The 12,122-nt window shown below is 39.5% G+C and overlaps 1 protein-coding gene across 1 annotated transcript in view; it reads left to right on the top strand.

The window, feature by feature from the left end:
• LOC132597892 (uncharacterized) overlaps positions 1-12,122 on the top strand; it is a 49,048-nt gene that overhangs the window by 32,838 nt on the left and 4,088 nt on the right. The window lies entirely within an intron of this gene.

Here is a 12,122-nt window from a genome sequence, read left to right as displayed (position 1 = left end):
GGGGGGAAGCGGCGGCCGAGCCAGGGTCGCGCCTCCTTTGGAAGCCTGGGCTGAGTGCAGCAGAGGGGTTCTGCGGCGGGCGCGAGCGGACGCCCTAGACCTCGCCTCCCTCCCTCGCCCCAGGTAAGGCCGCTGGGCGCCCCGCCGCAGGGGGAACGGCTCGCGGGCACCGCCGAGGCCCCGGACCGTTTTCGGGGTGCCGCCGAGCTGCGGCCGGGACCTCTCCCCGCTTAATCCTTGCCTCTTTCCCTCGGCCGCGGAGCCCAGAGGAGCGGGACGCCGGGCCTGGCTCCTGGCTAGGCCCCTTCCCCAGCCGCCGCCTCCGCGCTCGGCCGAGGCTGGGAGAGGCTCGGGGCAGGGAATTTTAGTTTGCTCCAAAGCCTGGAAGTAAACTGCTTGTCCCTGTTCTCTGCGAGCATCTCTTTCACCTGAAAGCACTGGGGCTACTCCAGGCGGTAACTCGTCCCTTCCTGGTGCATGCCCGTTTGAAAACACTACCTTTTGCCATTTGTTTCCTCATTAGCTTCTGCCTTCCTCTGCGCTCCATTTCACTTCTTCGTTAAATCTTCTTTCTCGCTCTTCTGTCTACGCGTCTCACCACCTCCTTCCTCCTTAGCGACTTTATTTAAATCGTTTCTCTTTTTCTTCTCAGGAGACTCCGGTCTTCTCTTCCCTGTCTTCCCCAGCAGTCCTTTTCGGATGTCATTCTTTTTAGTGAAGTTCTTAAATCAAACTGCTATCGTCAGTATCCCAAAGCTACCAGAAGCCCATTAAGAATAGACTCACCAGCTTTAAGTGGCAGATCAGTTTCTGATTTCACCGAGCCTAACATCCTTTTTAAAAAATTGTATTATTAAATGTAGAGTGTGGAAATAGCCCTGAAGTTATTTTTAAAATGAAGGGCTCAATGAGTGTTGGAAATAGTTATTTCATTTTTTCAAGTTGCATGACCTCTAATGTCAGATTGAGCAGATCTAGAACATTTTTGCCCATCTTGTCTGGCAGAATGCTTCTTAAGCGTTTTGATAGCGGCTCACATTCATCACTATTCAAGTTGGCTTAAAAACAGTTTGAAAACTTTAGAAAAAAGACATTATGAGAACAACTAGGAAGCTGTTTTGATGAAGTCACTGTTAAATACCTTTTAAAATAGGCTTCACATGTTTAATGTATCAAAATAAAGTTGGCGGGGTTCTTGTAAAAAGGATTATTTAGGAATTTGAGTAGTCTTAAGAGTTATGTAGCTATTTTGGGAAAAACATTCTTTTTCTGTTAACAAACGTTTACAACTCCTGTGATGTGAGGATTACCGAGGTTTACTGTGGGATTAACACAGGAACTCATTTTATTTGAGCTACTACATGGATGTAGAAGTGGTAAATTGCTCAGGTTAGCGTAAATCAGTATGTAGAAGAAAACAAAAAAAAGAGTCTGCATAAATTCCCCTGGAAGGGGGGGATATGGTCAGAGATGGCAATTTGAAAACAGTGAATCACCAAAAGTAAAAGTAAATTACAAGCTGTTTTGGGGGTCTTCAAGAGAGATTTTATAGATTGAACAACAACAGCAGCAAGGATAAAATATAACGCTGTCATGTAGACTGCAGCCTGAAAAGAAAGCATCGCAGAAAAGCCACATCATCCTGAATTAATATTTCCGTGCATTTGAACAGATTGGAGAGCAGTAAAGTTGCTTTAAGAGCGAGTGATTTAAGTCAGCCAGCTTGTGAATAATACAAGATATTTTTGCATTTACATTAACTTATGTCCATAAATAACGAACTTTAACAATGAACAAAATCCATAATCCTGATAATGCTAAGAAAACTGGAAAGATACCTTTACCTTGAAAAGACAGGATAAAGAAGACAGCATAGAAATTTAGGGAGATTGCAGTTTTGGAAAAATTATATTAACATTTATTAGCTGCTACAGCTTTGAAATGTGATGATTTAAAGAAAGAAGTAGACTGTTGATTTCTAAAAGGTAATGTGTTGGCTGAAAGAGAAGAGAATCTTGTTGAGACCTAAAGTGTTCTTTTAAGGGTATATTTCAATGTCATTTCAAAAAATAAACACATTTCCCATAACAAAACAGTGAGGTTAATGGAATAATGCAGGTGAAAGCTTTTTGGCCCAAAGGAGTTCCATCCTTTGGAACAAAGTTTTATTGTTGAACACACCATGGCCCGGGCCTGTGAGTGCCAGCACAGTGGCTGTTTTTACAAGATCTGGTACAATATTCACAGTAGTTCTGGCCTTAGCGCTAGGCAAGGATCATTCTTTTTGTATCTTCCTGATTGCTTCCTCTACAGAAATGGGATAATCCCTCCTCTTCTAAACTGGAAAGTAGTTTCTTCCCTCAATAAAACTAGTTTCTTCTCCAGGTTGAGCTTTTCCAACTCCTGGAGGTCTAAAATGAATGATATGAAACATACTATATTTGCATCTATTTTTATTTAAGAGTTATCTAAGGAGATTTATCTAATTAAATAGGAATTTCCTAACAGATGCCAAAATAAACAATCAACAAGTTTTCTTTAGAGATCATATATATTATATAACAAGATCCACCTAAGAGTTAAAATATAAGTAGGTATACAATTTAACTATTTGCAGATAATTTTTCTTCTTACCACTGAAGCAATAAGCAGGTGGTAGTACAGTTTGGGGAAAACAATATTTCTGGCTTTTGTTTTATTTTAATTTGTGATATTCATGAGATCTTTTGCGAATCTTTTGGGTATATAGTAAAATTAATGGGTTTTTAACTTTGTATTGACTCGTATTTTTGTAGGTTTAAAATTTTTCTTCTGGCTTTAACTTATACTATCTCCTTTTACTTTTTCATTTAGAAATAATGTATTTTTCTCAGAATTGCAATCTCAGTGCAGTCCTCTACTTTTCTATTTGTTGGACGTTCTCTTAGACGTCTACATTTTTGTCTAGTTAGTACATTTCTAGTTTTTTATACAATTGATAAGAACTCTTTAATCTTACGAATTCTTTATATTTTCTCTTTGGAGACAAGACTTATAGGGATTTCCTTGGGCTTAAACTAGAAAGAAAAACGAATTTGCATATGAAATGTTGAAGGCTTTGTTACAAAGTGGGTTAACATTATATGTATGTTTGAAATAAACTACTTCAACCAGAGCACCTAGCTGTTAACCTCCAGATTAATATCTATCATAAAATATGTGCATGCTTCCAACACATGGCATTGCCTCCTATCACTGCATGTCCAGGAGAAATTGTTTTGTCTTGTAGCAAAAGGCATTAGCTCTTTGCACATTTTTTTTTTTTTTTTTAATGACAGCTATCCAAAAATCAAGCTGAACCCTTGTATATGAGGACAGAAAAGGACAATTTTTGGACAGGTCTAATATCCAGTTGTACCTTTCAGTCACTTAGAGAGAAGGCTTAGACCCCTGAAGCCCAAAGTCACAGGTTTTTTAGGATTATGGTGGTATATACCTCCAGTTTATAGAAAAAAAATGCGTTGTAGAAAGTCCAAGTTAAATTAGGACTAAAATCCAAGTTAAATCTATAACTAAAGTTTTACTGCCCCAAATACTTGTAAACTCTAGGTTACTGCTCTGTTGTCCATTTCATCAGTTGCAAAATATTCAAGTTAGTCTTTCAATGCTAACAAGAACATAAAAATGCATTATATCTAAAAGCAGAACATGATTGCCAAGCCAGATCTGCGCATTACCTGAGAGTTTGGGGGGCCACCCAAGCGGCATCTACTTGTTTGCTACTGACCTTCAGTTAGACTTGCTCAAGAAGTGTTACAATGTAATAACATACACCCTTATGTACTCTTGAGTTTATTGAAAACACACAGCAAATGTGCACACACACACACATACACACCAGCACACCAGCACGCACCTACTCTAGAGCCTAGAATTTTAAGAGTCAGAACTTTTTACTTGCTTCTGGATTAAGATGGACCCTGTATTTCCTCAGCATGCTAATTAGAAACTCTATAAACAATTCAAAACCAGCTTCTTAAAATTCTGTTTTAAAAAAATTGATGTTAAATAGTATCCTCAGAGAGTTCTACTCTGACTTTTCAAATTGTTTTTTTCTCCCTTCATGGGATAAACAGTTAGGGTTTGTTTTTTTATCTCATTGTAAAAAATTCTATCTTAAAAGCTGATTTATTATTTCTTCCTTAGCGTGGATGACATGGGAACAAAGATGATATTTCATCAGTCTTGTTTTTGTTTAAGTTGAAAGGTTATATATTTCTACTATCTACTGCAATAATGCTAAATATTTTTATAGTGCTTGTAAATCTTATGACATTATTTTTTTAGTTTGTATTTAAGGCATTTACTCAAAAGGGACCATATGCCTCAGTTCACGTTACTCTATCATCAGTGTGTACGGTCACTCTATTTTCTAATACTTTTAGATTGGTTTTGGCCCCGACGTTCCTCTGCCAGATTTATTTCCTTTATTTTCCCCTATATAGCACCATTTGGGCCATTTAATATGTAATTTCCCAACTCACCTTTCATAGTTATTTTAAACATGTGTATATATTTGAAACACCGAATTGTTTTGTATTTTCTAATTTTTGCAAAAGTAGTATCGACTAAAAATCACATCCTATTCTTTTATTTTTTCTACACAAAATTATTGTTTTAAAATTTGTCTGTGTTGCTCCATGGAAATGATTGCTTTTGGCCACTGTCTAATATTCCACCATATGTTAATACCATGTTTTGCTTATCCATTACCCTGGTGATACATACTTAGGCTATTTTCAACACTTTATGTCCACCATAAAGCATTAATACACTCTTTCCACATGTCCCCTTGAGTAACAGTGCAGCCGTGGAATGGCTGAGGTAGAAGTCATATATATGCCTTATTTCACAGATTCCTCCCCAGAATAGCTGTACCATTTTCCCCTCACCAGCAATACTTGGAATTTCTCTCTTGCCATATCCTTTGTCACCACACGCTGTTAATCTGCATTTTTTAAAATTAATTAATTAATTTGTTTTTGGCTGCATTGGGTCTTCGTTGCTACACTCAGGCTCTCTCTAGTTGCAGCGAGAGGGGTCTACTCTTCGTTGCGGTGCGCAGGCTTCTCATTGCAGTGGCTTCTCTTGTTGCGGAGCACAGGCTCTAGGCACGCGGGCTCAGTAGTTGTGGCTCCCAGGCTCTAGAGCGCAGGCTCAGTAGTTGTGGTGCGCAGGCGTAGTTGCTCCACGGCATAATTTGCATTTTAACTTCTGGAAATTTGGCATGTGTGGATTCATAGGAAGTAAGGTGTTTTAATTCTGCATTGCTCTGATTCTAGAAAAGTTAGGTCTTCATATACTTTCTTGCTATTCATGTTTTCCATTCTATGAATTGCCTATCATGACCTTCGCTCATTTTTCTATTGAGTATTCTGTGTCTTTAGAGATGTAGAAGTTTTTGTATTCAGATGTTGAGTCCTTTATTGGGTTTTAGATAATGTATATGTCCTCTACCCATCAACTGTTTTTCAGTCTGACTTTGGTATCCTTTATTGTACATAAAATTCTAATTTTTTATTAAAGTATAATTGATTTACAATATTATGTTAATTTCAGGTGTACAACATGGTGATTCAATATTTTTATAGATTATGCTCCATTGAAAGTTATTATAAAATATTGGCTATATTCCCCATGCCCTACAATATATCCTTGTATCTCGTTTATTTTATACATAGTTGTCTGCACTTCCTAATTCCCAGTCTGTATCTTGCCCCTCTTGCTTCCCTCTTCCCACTGGTAACCACTAGATTGTTTTCTATATCTGTGAATCTGTTTCTGTTTTGTTGTATTCATTCATTTGTCTTATTTTTTAGATTCTACTTATAAGTGATATCATTACAGTATTTGTCTTTGTCTGACTTATTTCACTAAGCATAATACCCTCCAGGTCCATCTATGTTGTTGCAAATGGCACAATTTAATCATTTTTTATGGCTGAGCAGTGTTCCATTGTGTATACATGGCACGTATTCTTTGTTCATTCATCTGTTGATGGACACTTAGGTTGCTTCCATATCTTGGCTATTGTAAACAATGCTGTTATAAACACTGGATGTGGGTGCATGCATCTTTTCAAATCAGTGTTTTTGTATTCTTCAGATATGTACCCAGGAGTGGAATTACTGGATTATATGGTGGTTCTGTTTTTGTTTTTTTGTGTTTTTTTTTTTGTGGTACGCGGGCCTCTCACTGTTGTGGCCCCTCCCGCTGCGGAGCACAGGCTCCGGGCGCGCAGGCCCAGCGGCCATGGCTCACGGGCCCAGCCGCTCCGCGGTATGTGGGATTCTCCCGGAGCGGGGCACGAACCCGTGTCCCCTGCATCGGCAGGCGGACTCTCAACCACTGCGCCACCGTGGAAGCCCCTGTTTTTGTTTTTATTAACATCTTTATTGGAGTATAGTTGCTTTACAATGGTGTGTTAGTTTCTGCTTTATAACAAAGTGAGTCAGCTATACATATACATATGTCCCCATATCTTCTTCCTCTTGTGTCTCCCTTGCACCCTCCCTACCCCACCCCTCTAGTGGCTACATCAGTTAACATCCCCACCAACAGTGTACCAGGGTTCCCTTTTCTCCACATCCTCGCCAAGGCTTGTTAGTTTTGTTCTTTTTTATCATAGCCATTCTGACATGTGTGAGGTGATCTCTCATTGTTGTTTTGATTTGCATTTCCCTGATGGCTAGTGAAGTTGAGCATCTTTTCATATGCCTGTTGGCCATCTGTATGTTTTCTTTGGAAAAATGTCTATTCAGCTCTTCTGCCCATTTTTTTAAATCAGATTTTTTATATTAATAAATTTATAATTTTAATATAATTAAATTCATCATCTTTGCTTCATACAATGTATGCGTCTTTATTTTTCAAAGATCTATTTCATCTCTTACCCTGAAATCACAAATATATTCCCTTGCAATTTCTTTTACTCTCTCTAGATTTTATTTTTCACATTTAAATATTAAAACTATTGTATTTTAGTTTTGTACATTAGGTGGAATTATATAACATAATGGTTAATAGAATGATTTCTGTGGGGTTTAAGTTCCAGCTCCACCATGTACTTCTTAGGCTAGTCATTTTATCTCTCATACCTCAGTTTTTCCACCTGTAAAATGAGGATAATAGTTTATGCCTTGTGGATTTTTTTGTGAAGATTAGGTGAGCTATATAGGACTGGGTACAACATAAGTGATATCACTAGGTTAAGATCCAGTCTCATATCTCTTTTGAAAATGAGACTGTTTCCCCAAAAGCTGTAATTCAACTTCCTCCATTGGACTATGATTCCATCTCTTTCATGTGCCAACTTTCTATCTGTATACAGCTCTATTTCTAGGCCACCTGTTTGATTTGTTTTCTTGTTTGCTGTTTCTTCCAAGGGCATCACACAGTTCTTATCTATCATGACTTCCCAATATATCTTAATGTATAGGGCACATTCTCCATTTTGAGCTTATTTTTCAAAACTACCTTAGCTGTATGGAGAACTTTATTCTTCCAGGTACATTTTATTTTACTTTATTTTATTTTAATTTTTTTATAGGAGATAGAGCAATGTGCTCTTTTTTTTTTTTGGCTGCATTGGGTCTTCATTGCTGCGTGTGAGCTTTGTCTAGTTGCAGCGAGGGGTGGGGCAGGAGGCTACTCCTTGTTGTGGTGCACAGGCTTCTCATTGCAGTGGCTTCCTTTGTTGTGGAGCACAGGCTCCAGGCTCGTGGGCTTCAGTAGTTGTGGCTCGTGGGCTCTAGAGTGCAGGCTCGGCAGTTGTGGCGCACCAGCTTAGTTGCTCCGTGGCATGTGGGATCTTCCTGGACCAGGGATTGAACCCGTGTTCCCTCCATTGGCAGGCGGATTCTCAACCACTGCGCCACCAGGGAAGTCCCCCAGATGCATTTTAGAATCACTTTTTTATGCTGTCCCTCAAAAAAAAAAAAAAAGAGCTTGGCCTTTTATTACAGTTGCATTTAATTTTATAGATTAATATAAGGACATTTATATTATTATAGTAAGTCATCTCATCCATACCTGTGATATAAATTTCTTTTACTCATGTGTCCTCTAATAAAGTTTTCATTATGAAGATTTTCTGCATAATTTATTAGGTGAAACCCCATACTCTCTATAGGTTTTGTTACTATGGTAAATTCATCTTGTATTGTATCTAGATATTGATGCTATGGAGGAACACAATTGATTTTGGTGTATTAATTTTTTTCCAGCCCCTATGTTGAGCTCTTTTCTTAGATTTAATAGCTTATTGATTTTCCTGTGTTTCCAATGAAATACATAATCAAAACAATCTATAAATATGACATTTTTATCTATATTCTTCTAAACCTTCTCTCTCTTTCTATTTCTCTCAATACACAGCTCCAAAAAGGTCAGTTCCAATAGACCAGGAATGTTAGAAATCTTTATCTCAATTCTCTCCTTAAAGGAAATGCTAATTTTTAAAAAAAATTAGTAGTATAATAATTTTTGTTAGTGTATACATGTGCCATGTATTTTTGGTATATAGCCTTTATCAAGGAAAGATAGTTATTATTTGGATCTAGTTTTATAAAATTTACCCTACCCAATAGATTTTGAACCTCATGGGATGCTTTTTATCTCTTCTATCTAAAAAGAATGATGATATGATTTTCTCCTTTTATTTAACTAATACAGTGAATCACATGATTTGACTGGCTGATACTGAACCAACCTTGCATTCTCAAGGATAAACCCACTTGACCAAATCGTATTATAGTATAGATTAGCTTTCGCTGTATTACAAACCACCTCAAAACTTAGTGGCTTAGGGAGATCAGCTTGGTGCTTTGTGACCACCTAGAGGGGTGGGATAGGGAGGGTGGGAGGGAGGGAGACACAGGAGGGAAGAGATGTGGGAACATATGTATATGTATAACTGATTCACTTTGTTATAAAGCAGAAACTAACACACCATTGTAAAGAAATTATACTCCAATAAAGATATAAAAAACAAAACAACAGCAACGAAAAACTTAGTGGCTTAAAATAGCAATTACTTGGCAATTTGGGACTGGATTCATCTGGGTAGTGTTTTACTTTTGGTTTTATCTGGGCTCCTTCATGCAGTTTTAGTCAACTGATGGATCAGCTGAGTGAGAGCTTGTCTGAGACAGCCTCGCTCACAGGTTTGGTGGTTGGCATGGACAGTGGGAGCACCTGGTCTACTTGTCTTCAGAACCTAGTGGGCTAGTCCTTGGCAACTGAGCCATCAAGCTCTTTTGCTATTGTCTCATCATGTGGGTTGAGTATGCCAAAGCCCAGTCCTGCTGAAGTGGTGACTCAGGAATGAGGGTGTCAGAAGGGGATTGTACCATAATTTTTGAAACATCCTATCACAGTGTTTTTAATATACCTTAAAACTCTGTGGAATAATATTGTATTTAGGTTTTTGACTTATATTTTTAATAAGGAAAATTTGATTGTAATGTTTTTTTATATTGCCCCTGTTTGGTATAATATTCTTCTTGCACCTCTAGCCCCATTATTCTAGCTTGGAGTACTTAAAATGTATTGAAGGGGATAGAAATGAGTATTGCATCTTAAATAAAATAGTCTTGGACAAGTGGTTCCCACTTATCGCTGAGGTTGTTCAAAAGGCTGCACTCTCACAGTGGACTATTGAACCCTTATGCACACCAAGCATTACATCTCACTTATACCTTTCTAGCATTCTTGTGCTGGTTCCTTGATTTTAATTTAAAAAGTAATAAGTCCTTGAAAAAATACAAAGTAAGAAGCAAAAACCCTCCATCGCCCTAGTCTCTTTCCCTCACAGGGGAAGCAACTATAAAGTTAAGATGTCAATTAAAAAATATTTACAAGATGAAAATGATTCTTAAAAGTCCTTGGGGGCATTTAATCATTGAAGGGTATGCTGAAGAAGGTAAGTAACAGTTTGACCTCCAATCCAGAGACTATTGGCAATAAGTGTAAACAGTGCTCTAACAACATGGCCTAATAGAACTAAAGAAAAAGCTAGGATTAGGATTATTGGGCCCGAATTCACATTGTTCCTAATGAAGAACCTTAAAATCATGAAATATTGACTGATCTCTAATTCTAAGTCATTCCAGAATGCTATTTTCTATGTCGAGGAGTGGAGTTTGAGAGAGAAATAAGAAGGAATAAAGTCCAATTTGGTTTTAAAGAATCACGGAGAAATGAAGATTGTTTCTTTCATAATTTCCCTGTAGATAGAGCTCTTCTATGACTGGCTGTTTCACTAAAGCAGGGAAATACAGGGTGTTATCCAGAAAATCATATCAGTTTACTTCAAGTCAGTCCTCTTCTGGGCAAACACATCTTTAACTTCATTTGTATTATATAGTATTTTAAATTATGAATTGTTTTGTCTTCTCAGGTCAGTTTCTTTTAGCCACGTGGGTTTGTTCTCTGTTTATTCCTTCCTCCTTCCCTCTCTTCCTTCTTCTCTCCTGTACTCCCTTTTTTATTTGTGAATTGGAAAGACGATTTCCTTATATATGCTAAACTATGCAATAGCAAAACCCCAAAATATAACGAACTGTGGGACTCGAGGGACATTGTTCCAGCTAATGATTAAGAACTCTCCAGACAATAGGGGCTTCTTAGACAATGGGTGAATTTCCAGGATGTCCGGCCCCCTTCCGAGAAGGAGGGAGATAACAAAATGTAAAAAAGGTGTCTGTCAAAGACCAATCAGGCAGCTGGGGACAAGTTCCCTCTCTGGTCCGAGCCTAAGCCGGGACCAATCAGCAGGAGAACACAACCAAATCTATAATTTACATACGGGGAAGTGGGAACCTATAAAACTGACATATTCGCGCCCAAAAGGGTTCCTTCTTCGACCTCCTGCGTGAGGACCAAGGAACCCCGGTGCACCGGCCTTCAATAAACCTCTTGCGTTTTGCATCGACTTCCGACTCTTGTTGTTTCCTGGGCGAGTCGAAACTCCTAGGAGACCGCGCAGGTCTAACATTTGGGGGCTCGTCCGGGATTCCACTCGCCCCGGACCACAAGAACATCGGGAGTTGGAGGTACCAGGTAAGCTCGAGCTTGATTGTCTGTTTGTCCCTTGTTCTTTGTGGGCCATTATCGGAGGAAAGCCGTAAGAATCGGCTTATTATGGAATCTGTATCGGACCTCTGGCTAGGCAGACGTGCTAATAGCCGGCGTCCATGAGCCCTAGGGGACGCCCTGGTGGCTCATCTGGAAGGAGAGGCAAACTCTGTCTCCCCTTCACTCGGTTTCGGCAGTTCCCTTGGTGGTAACTGCCATCTGAAGAAGTTTCGGTTTTGAAGCGAGCTCGCGGTGGCCCATACGTATATGTGTTTCGTGGAGTTTTAACTGTTTCTGTATTGTGGTCTATTCTTCTTCTCTGACGGACGACAATGGGACAAACTATGACGACTTCTCTTTCCCTTACCCTAAGCTATTGGACCGAAGTTCGGGCCAGAGCCCATAATTTTTCGGTAGAGGTAAAGAAAGGAAAGTGGCAGACTTTGTGTGCCTCTGAATGGCCAACATTTCAGATAGGATGGCCCCCCGAAGGATCCTTTTTATTAGACAAGATTAAGCTGCTGAAGTCTAAGATATTTAATATAGATCCCCACGGACATCCAGACCAAGTACCATATGTCTTGGTCTGGGAAGATTTAATTCTCTCCCCACCTCCGTGGGTCCGGCCCTTTGTTTCCTCAACAGGTACGTCCGCTCATACATCAGCAGCGTCGGAAATATTAGCCTTAAAGAAAAACCCCAACACGGAGAAGCTACCCGACGCCCCGGATCTACCGAAGGCGATTTATCCTGACCCGCAGTCCGATTTGCTTCTTTTGGATTCCCCACCCCCTTATCCTCCGGCCCCGAATCCCCTACCACCTAGAGGACCCCCAGCTCCACTGCCCTCGGCACCAAGGGAACCATCCATGATGGAAGAAGAAAGGGGTCCCTCAGTGGGCACTAGGAGCCGGAGGGCTATCTCCCCGGACTCCACTGCCCTACCTCTTAGAGAATATGGCCCCCCCGATGGCCAAGGGAATAGACCTCTCCAATATTGGCCCTTT

This window comes from Globicephala melas, chromosome 10 (genome assembly GCF_963455315.2).
Source record: "Globicephala melas chromosome 10, mGloMel1.2, whole genome shotgun sequence".
Lineage (NCBI taxonomy): Eukaryota > Metazoa > Chordata > Mammalia > Artiodactyla > Delphinidae > Globicephala > Globicephala melas.
This window is presented reverse-complemented; position numbering and strand designations above follow the sequence as displayed.